Raw genomic sequence first — 13,835 nt, 5'->3', positions numbered from 1 at the left:
AATGCATGGAAAGTGATGGAACTAAAAAGTAAGATAGAAAATGCAGAAAAAAAGATTATACAATCAAAAGAAAATGAAAAAGGGAACCTAGAAGAAATGACACTACAAAATATCAAGCAAAACCCTAAAATTTTGTATTCATATGCAAAAAAGATGAATAAAATAAGAGTAGAAATAGGCCCTCTAAGAATTGAAGGGCGATTAACGAATGAAAAAAAGGAAATATGTAACATATTAGCAGAAAGATATAAGAGTGAATTTACACCTAGAATTGAAAATGAAGATAATGATACAGAAATAAGAGATGAAAATACTGAATACTTATCAGATATAGATATTACAGAAGCCGATATTGTGCAGGCTATTAATGAAATTAAAAATGGATCAGCAGCAGGACCAGATGGAGTACCTGTCATATTGTTAAAGAAAGTGGTTCATTCAATCGCAAAGCCGCTAGCAATATTATTAAGACAAAGTATAGATACAGGCAAGATTTATGATGAGCATAAATTAGCATATATTACTCCTACTTTCAAAAGTGGTTCAAGACTAGAGGCAATTAATTATAGGCCTGTGAGTCTGACATCTCATATTATGAAAGTATATGAAAGGGTAATAAAAAAAAATATAATGAAACATTTAATGAAAAATAGATTGTTCAATATAGGACAAAATGGTTTTGTACCCGGAAAAAGTACACAAACCCAACTGTTAGTCCACCATGAAAGCATATATAAAAATATGATAAATGAAAAAGATACAGATGTGGTTTACCTAGACTTTGCAAAAGCTTTTGACAAGGTAGATCATAATATATTAGCGAAAAAAATTAGAAAACATAACATTGCTGACAAAGTTGGAAGATGGATAAAAGAATTTTTGCAAAACAGAAAACAGATAGTGATTGCAAACGATGAGAAATCGGATGAAGCTACGGTAATATCCGGCGTACCACAGGGTACGGTGTTAGCTGCAGTGCTGTTTGTGATTATGATTGCAGACATAGACAGTAATGTTAAGGACTCAGTAGTAAGAAGTTTCGCAGATGACACAAGAATAAGTAGAGAAATTGCTTGTGATGAAGATAGGAACTCGCTACAAAGAGACCTAAATAAAATATATAAATGGGCAGAGATAAATAGGATGGTATTTAACTCTGATAAATTTGAATCAATGAACTATGGTGATAAAGTAGGAATGCTATATGCATATAAAGGACCTAATAATGAGACAATCACAAACAAGGAAGCAGTTAAAGACCTTGGTGTGATGTTGAATAGGAATATGTTATGCAATGATCAAATAGCAATTTATTGGCAAAATGCAAAGCAAAAATGGGAATGTTGTTCCGGCACTTCAAAACAAGAAAAGCTGAACACATGATTATGCTTTATAAAACGTACGTACGTAGTCCACTTGAATATTGCAATATAATATGGTACCCACACTACCAAAAAGATATTGCACAAATAGAGTGTGTACAAAGGTCATTTACAGCTAGAATAGAAGAAGTTAAGGACCTTGACTACTGGGAAAGACTACAATTCTTAAATTTATATAGTCTTGAAAGGAGAAGAGAACGCTACATGGTAATTCAAGCATGGAAACAGATAGAAGGAATTACCGAAAATATCATGGAACTAAAATTATCAAAAAGAGCAAGCAGAGGTAGATTAATAGTGCCAAAAACTATACCAGGAAAATTAAGGAAAGCACACAGGACATTAATCCACCACGCACCAGCATCGATAATGCAGCGTCTATTCAATGCGCTACCAGCTCATCTGAGGAACATAACAGGAGTGAGCGTAGATGTGTTTAAGAATAAGCTCGACAAATATCTAAGATGCATCCCAGACCATCCAAGACTGGAAGATGCAAAATATACCGGAAGATGCGTTAGCAACTCTCTGGTAGACATCAAAGGCGCCTCACACTGAGGGACCTGGGGCAACCCGAACGAATTGTAAGTAAGTAAGTGACTCTCTCTCTCTCTCTCTCTCTCTCTATCTCTCATGTTACCGAGCCTATTCGCTGGCAAAACGCAGCCTGAACTATGTTATGGGAGTTAGAAGACCACTGTTTATTTTGGGAAGACTTTGAAAAAGTTAGATTGGTTAGTTACTGGGGCCTGAGTACTATCGGCCAACCAAAGAGCTAAATTTACTGTTTTACGAATCCGCTTGCTGTTTATGTGGGCGGTATGTGGCAAGCGTTAACTATATATCAGTGAAACGTGCTAGCTTTCAAATATGACGCAGTTTTTTTAGTTATACTTGCACATGTACACATACACAAAACTTCATATATAAGTATGTATATATATATATATATATATATATATATATATATATATATATATATATATATATATATATATATATATATATATATATATATATATATGTGTGTATATATATGTATGTATGTATGTATGTATGTATGCATGTATATATATATATATATATATATATATATATATATATATATATATATATATATATATATATATATGCTGTATATATGCATAATTTTAAAGTTACACCATATATGTATAACAGAAATATTTTTAGTTTACAGACACTTACACACACACACTCTATATATATATATATATATATATATATATATATATATATATATATATATATATATATATATATATATATATATATATATATATATATTCGTTATCCTAATTGTAAGATCATCTTCAACAATCCCACTTAAGTTTCTTCTTGCAATATGAGAAATGTGACTGATCCAACGAGCCTTACTGCTTGTGGTGCGCGTAACCTTGTCGTCTAGCGAACCGCGGGTCATCACATGTGGCCTTTTGTTAATAATTCAGTGTTCAATAGATTTATAAGATACCTATGAAAAACATCTTTATTACCTTTCACTCAAATCCCTTTGAGCGTCATTTCAATACGGAGCAAAACTCATTCCTTTTTATGCATTCAGTCGACCGTTCATTTTGAATTTTCTCCTTAAAGAAAGATTTCTTACTAAAGGATGTTGCTCCTTTCTTACCTTGGACTTTCTAAGGATTCAGGAACAGAATAAAAAAAACTTATTTTCTTGCTGATGCAGGAGATTCAAGGACCTTTTTCTTCCGGATAGTTTCTCAAAGCTCACGGTTTTTTTTTTTTTTTTTTTTCGTGGCAGTGGATGCAGAAGCAGTGCTATTGATTTCATTTTCTGTAATATTTTAACCTTTTACGTCATTTTTCTCAATAGTGGCTTTTAGTTTGCAATAGTATTATGCTGCAAAAATGAAATAAGCTACACTGAATTTGAAAGTCTATGCGGTAAATATTTAGTTCCCAGAAGTAAAAACTTGTGTCAGTAAACATTACCCCTGATTTTTAAAACTAACTTAAATTCATAAACGAAGGGGCTGAAAAAAAGCAACGACGACCAAAAAAAAAGTTAATAGTCGAAAAGGTTTAAAACATTAAAATGAGATAAACTTTTCTTTTATGATTTTTAAAGTCCAGATGATTGTAAGTCTCTCCAATATCTCTCATGTATTGAGAAGATTTCTTCGCAAAGAGAGATTCGGGAGAATGCAAATTCCTGTACAACTGAGTTTTCCTTAAGTTGTGGCCTGCGTTCTTTTTTTCTTTTTTTATCAATTCTTCCTTTTCTCTTCTTGTGTAATTAGATATTGTTTATCAATAATAATAATAATAATAATAATAATAATAATAATAATAATAATAATAATAATAATAATGTGTGTTATATGAGCTCATGGTTACTAATATACTCTGGTGGAGACAAGGAGTACCCTCTCTCTCTCTCTCTCTCTCTCTCTCTCTCTCTCTCTCTCTCTCTCTCTCTCTCTCTCTCTCTCTCGATTTATTATCAATATCTTGACAATGGCCAAATTTCCTTATCTCCCTTTCGCTATTTCCTAAGGAGAGTATTCCTTTATAAATAAAAAAAATCCGTACCCTAAATCTACTGAGCAGAATATTACGAAAGCGCAAACGTCGTCTCTTTCCAACTGTTTTCTAAAAACACTTTTCCTGGCTACGCTAATTGGCCACCATTAAACCTGTCTTGCAACATACTGAAAAGATAAGAGGAGCAAGTGCTTTAGAAGGAGAATAACGACTCGTTTCGGCTACGTTGCCTAATTGTCACACGAGCAGCTCCTCACGACAAGGAGGGCTTAACGAGCGCTGATGATTCCGCCAGTCAGGGCTTCGTGCTTCGTGCTTCGTGCATATTGACAAAAGAACAGCGCCTCGTTATTCCTTTAAGCTTCATTTGTGCCTCCTCTCCTGCCTTTTCCTTGATAGTGCAAAGAAATCATTACTATTACCCTTGGAGGAATGAAATTCCTTACTTAGAGTATACGGTCGTGAATAATAATATAATGATTTTAATGATTTTCAGAAAGGATGGTTAATGGAAGTCTGTTAGTATTCCATTGTGGAATTTTCGTTTCATTTTTTTCATTTTAAATATTCACGTGGTCGTGATGACCAATTTAACTAAGGTTAGCATCGTAAGGGAATAAGCTTTCTCATGAAGTAACAAACAACTTAATCAACGCATAATGTAATGATTTCTTCACTAACATAAAATCTTTCGAAACCCTTGGTACAATATATGCAAAATGCGCAACACTTTTGTATTTTGCTTTTCCATGCATTGTCGGGAGGTCAGTGAACTGTATTAGTTATTGTTGTTATAATCTCTTGCCTGGCAGTAAGGTCATTCTACCTTTCAGATTTCGTATTTTCATTAAATCACTCATCGATTCATCTATTTACCATCTGAAAAGCCTTCATTCCAATTATTCATTCACTCACCATTATGGCTTCCATGGTGGCAGACTTGCAGGTACACTATCCTAATGAGCTAAACTACTCAGTCGGGTGTAGAGTCTGTTAATCTTCTTAAATATGTTTCATAGACAATGGACTCTGATTAAATGTCTTCTAAGCGATTTTATTGCCTCTTCTGGAGCATCGCTTGATTTTACTCAGTTTACCATTGGGTACCATTTATAGTGCATCACTTGCTCCCATTTCAGGTAGTTTAATTATCTTATCCGGTATGAAAAGACGAGATATGAATCAGAAATCTCGACGGATATTTATTTGTGTGAAATGAAACTACTTCGGGTCCATCAATTCTGGTTAATAAGAGCAATTTCCATTTTCGGTGCATCAAATCAACAAGGCAACAAAGTGACGCACCACAGATCAGCTTCGTCTTTTTCGCTAATGGAATGATCGATATCTCTGATGGATAACAAACCCTCCCATTCAATGTAGAGCGATGCCATTCTCTCTCTTAATGTTTAGAAACACCGAGAACAAAGACCTTTGTCGCTGGACGGGAACACGATTATTAGATGGCAATTAATTTCCCAGAGCTTCTGGCTTCCTGATGAGCTTTCTTCTCGCTTTCCCTCCTCTCAGGCTCTAATGAGTAGGATTAATCAGCTTTCTCCCTTGACCTTTGGCTGCCGTCATTGATTCGCAATATAAAGTACTGTTGAAACATTTGCATGCTTTGGAGAAAGGCCGGTTGCATTCTGCTGGTCTTCATTTCATTGGGTTAGCTGGCTTCCCCAGTTTCTCCTTCATTTAATTACTCCTTTCCATTTATTATAGTTAATAATATCCAAAGAGATAATTAATAATTAATTACGTTATTTTCTCTTTCAGCAAGTGACACATGTTTTGTTTATTGAAACTATATATGAACTAACCCAGCCGCACCGAAATGAGAGATTACACTAACGTTTATATCCTAAAATTTGAAATCATCTTACTTGATTTTTCTTTTCCACATAGTTCACTTGTCCTTTTCATTACTGACCTCAGAGTTTTCAGATTTTTAGACAAAAGGAAGTGATATAATCGCAAATAGTCGCTAGCAAAACTGCAGCTGAAGTAACGGACGTTTGTAAATATAAATTCTACCAAACATCAAATTTTTCAGTTTGTGAAGAGCTCTTCAAACACACTTGAAATGGATAAGGTTATCTAAGTGAAAAATAAACGTAGCAAAAAGACTGAACCGTAAACATTAAAAAAAAAAAAAGGAGAGACGCAAATCGGACTGTATATATCTGTCGTTATTTGAAAATAAAAATATTTCTGTCGATACCTTGTTTACAATTTGATACAATTTTTATTGACAAAGAAAACCAAGCAAATACCTCACTCTGTCGCGCTATATCACACTGCAATAATCACGGTACTTTCTCGATAGAAATAGAATATGGGCAAACAAAACTTTTTCTTAAAAGCATGCACACACTCACACACACATATATACATGTGTGTGTGTGTTTGTAAATTTTGAACTGCACACATCACAAAAGTGAAATTCTTTACATCTCCCAATAAAATAAGACGGACCCATATTTGATGACAAGGAAAAGCAAAGAAACAACTGTCACTCAGGTATTCTGCTTCTTTTTTACTCTGCCTTTTCATCAGTACAAGGTACTCCCTCAGCCTTGAGCAGCTCTCCCTCGACCCTCTCTCTCTCCCTGTGAGAAAGTTTTGTTGTCCCTCGAGTTTATGGTCATCCAGCGACTCTTACTCAGAATGTCACCGGAGATTTGTTTGGACGAGGCGCATGGGAGGTCAAGAGAGAACTTGACTCAGTATCTCACTTGTTAAGCTGATGTGGGTCGTGGTTAATTACATAATAATAATAATAATAATAATAATAATAATAATAATAATAATAATAATAGGTACTTCTTGATTAGCGTGCTCATAGAAATGATTGAAAAGCTTCAGTTATAAACAATCATTTGGAATTCTTGGATCTTTATAAATCGTAATTAAGAGAGAGAGAGAGAGAGAGAGAGAGAGAGAGAGAGAGAGAGAGAGAGAGAGAGAGAGAGAGCTTGGCTGTTAATAAGCGACTCTCCAAATGATTAGAGGGGTCTGAAATCCGTCGATAACTTTGCTTCATTTATTTTACACGTTCTGTGATCTAACAGCAAATCCACGGAGAGAGAGAGAGAGAGAGAGAGAGAGAGAGAGAGAGAGAGAGAGAGAGAGAGAGAGAGAGAGAGAGAGAGAGAGAGAGGGCAATACTTGCTGTATCTCTTTTGTTACCACACACGTCAAGCATTTTCTCATTAGCATTGCCTAGAAGTCAACTGCAAGAAGAAATTATTCTGAAATTTTCCGACTAAAAAATCTTTGAATATTCAGTAAATGTTAAAACCTTTTCCGTCTTTATCTTAGTAAAGACCTGCGGAAGAAGAGGAAATAGTTGTATGATGATCATGAAAAAGCTTATATAAAAGAAAGTGTACATAAGAGAGTCCCTGGAAATGGTCATCTCAGAGCAGTATATACTCTCTCTCTCTCTCTCTCTCTCTCTCTCTCTCTCTCTCTCTCTCTCTCTCTCTCTCTCTCCCTCTCCCTCTCTCTCTCTCTCTTATAACCTTAAATGTATTTATATACATATATGTACAAGCAAAGGTGCGAGAACATTTATAACAATGAATAAATATTAGACAAAAACACAAGGCTAAGACCTTATGAATTCTCTTAAAGTCGAGCTTCAACACAAACGAAAATATCTTATTGAATGAACCAAAGGATCACGAATTCCTGGCAGTAGATCGAAAGACCAACAGAAACGCATTTTCACTGAGGACACAGTTGTGTGTACTCTCCTTTTCTTTTTCCTGCCATTTTCATTGCAACCTTTTCCTCTTAGACCTGCTCGAAAATTTCTGTCATGACAAAGATTTTTATATTTTTAATAAAATCATATATATATATATATATATATATATATATATATATATATATATATATATATATATATATATATATATATATATATACATATATATATATATATATATATATATTATATATATATATATATATATATATATATATATATATATATATATATATATACACATATATGTGTACATATACACATACATATTCGAACTTCGTGGTGCGAAGGGTAGTACCTTTTCCTACTAAGCAAGTGGTCCACGTCCTAATCCTAACTGAGTAATGTTGGCGGATATGCCCCAAGTTGAAAACCCATGATTAAACTGTTAACCTATACAGTGAATTATAACCCCGATCGTACAAAGGGGTGGCAACTTCATCCCATAAAGCTTGCTGAGAATGGGACAATTAACACTATTTGTATAAAATAGTACGTTTAATGTTCCTTTAACTATGACCCTTTACTTAAGAATAAGGAATTTTGCTGAAAGAATCATCGGTATTTTCAAAAACAACGGAATATATATTTTCTGATTAATGAGCTCTCTTGGTAATTGGAAAGCACGAGCGTTCTTTGTTCCTTCTCTCAGGTTAATACTCATTAAATCTAATAAGCGGTTTCAATTAGTGTTCTTAGTGATAAAAGGGTCAGTGGTTTTTATGTATAGAAAATAAGGCCCTCATAACCCGATGAGGGACTTGTCAACTTGATCAGGTTATGCTTAGTTCAGAAATAATATATTCCAAAACTGATACGTGGAGAAAACATGATCTGTCATTCAGAGTTGGATGAAAAGAGTCGAATGGAAATAGAGGATCAGGATAAGAGGTAGAAGAAAATAATGAATATGGAAATGAAGGAATAAGAATAATGCTCGAAAATGCATCGTTCATATAACACTGTGTATTACAGTGGTTGTACTTTGGTTTGGAATTGATTTTCATTTTAACGTCTTAAGTCATTGTATTCCAGGGATAGCATGAACTACTCACTTCGTCAGGAGACTATTTACTTAGAATAGATATTTGTCGTTTCACTGCATTTCTTCCTCCTATGTGGTTACTCGTTTAATTTCTATTGTCTTCCACACCTAAGCTGATCGGGTCATTCATGTTTAAAAACAGTTTAAAATAAAAAAATCATCAAACTGTCGATCTACTTGAGTTACATCATCATTGAACAAATACGTCAAGTTATATGAGATGAATTTAAACATTACACACCATGTAAAATACTGCCTAAATACCTTTATTTAATGATTAGAGGAAGTCGATTCTTCACAAGGATATATGCAGTAGAAGACAATGTTAGTGGAATTGAAGATAATGAAAGAATTTTATCTTCAAAATGAACAACAGGACGGTTGATATCAATCTAGAAATATTTTCTGGAGATATTTTTGCCAAGGGGTTGCATCAACATTCATGAGTTTAATTGTGAATTTGGCAGTGTTCTGTTTCATTTCTTTGCATTGAGCTACCTTCTGTTAGGGACGAACAGCTTGTTGACACACTCACACACACACGCATATATATATATATATATATATATATATATATATATATATATATATATATATATATATATATATATATATATATATATATATATTGTTATGGGCCACGCCCATCAAACATACACAAGTCTCTTAAAATACAAACAAAGTCACAAACGACCAAGTCCACAATAGGTGGAATGGCTGCAACAGAGTGTACAGAGATGGAATCAAGGAGGATAAGTAAAAGCTGAAAATAAAACCTTAATATTTAATACAAACTTTTTAGAAAGAAATGACCACTGAGCCTCTTACAAAATACATTAAATGAACACAAAAATCAACCACACACTGAAAACATCGAATAACAAACACTCTTACACCAAATTAAGATAGGCTATACAATTACACTTTAAAGAGAGGGCCCTGAAAGTAATAGGATGTCGAAAAGACAGAATAACCTAACTTAATACAGACTAAATGTTTATAAAAAAAAAACTGCTTCCCTTAAGTGAGCTGTAAACAGTAGAAGAGGCAAACGCAGCCTTCAAATCACGGGTCGAGGGGCATAATATATATACTCGAGACCTTACCAAACGTAAGAGAGGTCCCCTAGGCAGTATTACTGAACCAAGGGCGAAGACAGAAGATAGAATCACTTTAACGTCGCAAGACGATCAACGGACACGGCCGTCCGACAGGCAATCACACCTTACCAGCTGGCAGAGAGGTCCCCTTGGCAGTGTTACTGGACCAAGGGCGTAGACTGAAGAATAAATCAATCTCCCAAAGCAGCAGCAACTGATGAAAGGCAGGTATCGTAATCCAGAGATCAATCAAGAATAAGGCAGGCCCACACAATGCTAAAGGTCCAGAAAACAACCCTCTCAGTCCTCGAGAAACAGCGCCGAATACAGCTCCGGACGAGAAGCCAAAACCACACGTGAAAATAAAACAAGCTCATTGTAATTAAAACTAAACAACAAGTCAGAAATGTCGGGGAGGAGGAAACAGGGTCATTACGTTCCAAAAGAATAATTACTGCCAAAGTGGCTTATTCAAAACAAATTAATTTACGTTAAATTAAACACATACTGACACCTCCTCACCCAACAAAAAAATTTTTCACAAGAAAATTTTTCTACAAAGTATTGAACTTAACTCAAAATTCAAAGAAATATATAAAAATGCTAATATCAAAAACAAACATAGCAATTCAATCTATATGAAATAAAACAGGGACAATAAGAAAAATTCAAGTCCAATGACAAAACTCAAAAAGTGATTGAAAATACTATATCACATTGCCGGCCAAAAATAGATTAGTGGCAAAAAATTTTGTACCACTTTCAATACAGTCAATAGATATCAAATCTTAACCTTAATATTATGACTTAAAACTAATACAAGTAAATAATTTATAGTGACCACGCCAAAAATAACATCAGTATCAACATATGAAGAAATATGGTAATATCCCCATGAACTCAGAAGTGGAGCGGTGGGCACAGGTCAGCAGAACAGCAATATTAACAAGACTAACCTATTATTAGACTAAACCTAGCTAACCAACAAACAAAACTATAAATCGACCACAATGGGGCTAGTGTTACCGCAACCAAAGTCACCACTCATACACCAGCCTGTAGCGCCTAAAAAACGGCCGTGCTACAGACCCGTGAGCCCGTGACCTGGCTAAATTATTCTGAAAACACAAATATCAGTCAAACAAAAATAAGGACCAAAACCTTAATAAATTAACCTTAACTTAGTCTAGGTCACCACTCATACACCAGCCTGTAGCGCCTAAAAAACGGCTGTGTAGTGCTACAGACCCGTGAGCCCGTGACCTATCTAAGCTTTGTAAAGAAAGAATTAATGTGGACCATTGGCACAAATAAAGAACAGGGACATAACAGTATATGATTAATGATTCATAAAAACTAACCATCAATCACCAAAAATAAGAAAAAACGTAACACACCGTTCACATATCCATGATTTTACGACACACTCAATATTGTGGCCCTTCACAACACCTTCCAATAATGCCTCTTTTCACTCCAGAGAGCGTCCTTACTCAACACTATTTGTTTTTGCAACTCACTGAGTTTCAAAGAGCGTCTTTTCACTTCACTTCACTCAGTTTTAGTGCCTCTACACTTCAGAGAGCGTCCTCACACTAAACGGGTTTAGGCCTTAAATACACACATCATTAATGGACATATACAAGACAATGGTAACACCTTAAAATTAACCTGGACATACACAAGACAATGGTAACACCTTAAAATTAGCCTCCACCAATAACACATACTAAAATAAACAGAAATCAAAAGTACCCTTAACCACTCTTAATCAAAGACGACACCGAAGAAAAACCTGCAAATCACGATATTTAACATCTTAATCTTAAGTACTTAATCCTAAATTATTTCATAAACAAAAACACCTGACACAACATTATTACAACACACCTGGAAACCTGTACATTCAATAAATTTATAGGATTAATCAAATCAATTAATATAAGTATATACAAAACAACTTTACGAAGAACAAAAAGGTTTTTCTCAAATCAACCTATCGATCAGTCACTGATGCGTGATAGTGCATCAGCGACAACATTACTTTTGCCTGGAATGTGAAAAGCTAAAATTCCATTCCTGGAGCAGGAGGCTCCAACGCATCAACCGTTGATTTTTATTCCTAAACCTGTTCAAGAAAACCAACGGATTATGATCCGTTAATATTTTAATCGGAGTCCCTGTAGAGGATAAATATACCTGAAAATGATTAACAGCTAAAATTAATCCCAAAGTGTCTTTCTCTACAGTCGAGTATTTCCGTTGTGCCGGGGATAACTTTTTGGAGAAATAGGCAATAGGATGAGATACTCCATGAGCATCTTCCTGCAACAAAACTGCTCCAACCCCAACATCACTGGCATCAGTAGCAAGCGAAAAGGAACGTCAAAATCAGGAGCTTTCAAAATAGGGAAATTCATTAGGACCTGCTTTAACTTTTCAAAGGCATTTTGGGCATCATTAGTCCATACAAAAGTCACATTCTTACGTAATAAATTAGTCAGGGCTCAGCGATATCAGAAAAATTCTTAACAAATCTACGGTCATACCCTACTAAACCAAGGAACTTTCTGACATCCCTGCGACACTTCGGTATTTCAATATGTCTAATAGAGTCTACGTTTGCCTGTTTCGGAGCCACTTTCCCAAATCCTACTTCGTGACCCAAATATACAACCTTTGCTTTGGCAAACTCACTCTTTTTAGGTTTATAACCAAACCAGCTTTCCTAAGTACCTGAAATAAAGCCTTAATACGTTTAAGATGGGTGTTCCAGTCATCACTATAAATTACAATATCATCAATATAAACAACACACCCCTCTAAACCTTGGACCAAAGTATTCATTAACCTTTGAAAGGTTGCAGCGGCATTCTTCATCCCAAAAGGCATTACTTTACATTGGTAGAGTCCGCGCTGCGTTACAAACGCTGACAAATCCCGTGCCCGTTTGGACAGCGGAACTTGCCAATACCCCTTTAACAAATCAAATTTAGTTATATATTTTGAATTCCCTATCCTGTCAATACAGTCCTCTATCCTGGGTAAAGGATAACTATCAGGCTTTGTGACCTCGTTGACTTTGCGGTAATCAAAACAAAGCCTGAATTGACCATCCTGTTTCTTTACCAAAACAACAGGTGAAGACCACGGACTGTTGCTGGGTTCGATCAGCCCGTGTCGTAACATATAATCAACCTCTTTATCCACAACATCATTTTTAAATGGATTTAACCTGTAAGGGGATTGTTTTACCGGAGTTGCGTTACCCACATCACATCATGTTCAAGGACAGTGGTCTGTCCTGGAACATCCGAAAATAAATCCTTATAACTAAAAACTAACTTTTTCAAAGATCCCTGTTCTACTAAATTCAAATGTGAAACCATTTCTGAAAAATTTTCTAAAGAATGTTCATTATCATTAGGCCATTCGGCACCATCAAAACAATCATCATCAAAATTACTCACGTCTGGAAAAGAAAAAGAATTAATACCGTTACACTTTGTAGTATCACCAACTAATGCCACGGGAATAACTTTGTCACGACCTTTATAAGCCTTTAACATATTTATGTGACATAACTGGTAGGGTCTCCTCCTTTCAGGAGTTTCAACTAAATAATTAACATCACTTACTTTCTTTAAAATTTTCCACGGTCCTGAAAATGAAGCTTTTAAAGGGTTTCCTGGAATGGGAAGCAATACCAAAACATTATCACCCACTACAAAATTACGCTCCTTAGTCTTTCGGTCAAAAAGTATTTCATTTTCTTTTGGCTACACAATAAATTTTCACCAGCAAACTTCAAGCCTTCGTTAATTTATCACCCAAATTACTAACATAATCTAATAAATTCATATCAGGGGCGTCCCCTCCCAAGATTCACGAACCACATCCAATGGACCACGCACACAATGACCAAAAATAAGGCTGAAAGGTGAAAATCCTAAAGACTGACTCGGCACTGACCGAAATGCAAATAATAAATAAGGTAGTTCCTT

General features: G+C 35.0%; 1 long non-coding RNA gene across 1 annotated transcript; it reads right to left on the bottom strand.

Annotated features, from left to right (window-relative positions):
• Window positions 1-9,501: 9,501 nt before the first annotated feature.
• LOC136841370 (uncharacterized) lies at window positions 9,502-12,059 on the bottom strand. Its single transcript, XR_010853917.1, has 2 exons — window positions 11,531-12,059; window positions 9,502-11,490 (listed from the first exon to the last, which is right to left on the bottom strand). It is a non-coding gene; the product is annotated as an uncharacterized lncRNA (long non-coding RNA).
• Window positions 12,060-13,835: the final 1,776 nt, after the last annotated feature.

The sequence above is a fragment of the Macrobrachium rosenbergii genome, chromosome 9 (assembly GCF_040412425.1).
Source record: "Macrobrachium rosenbergii isolate ZJJX-2024 chromosome 9, ASM4041242v1, whole genome shotgun sequence".
NCBI classification, from domain to species: Eukaryota; Metazoa; Arthropoda; class Malacostraca; order Decapoda; family Palaemonidae; genus Macrobrachium; species Macrobrachium rosenbergii.
This window is presented reverse-complemented; position numbering and strand designations above follow the sequence as displayed.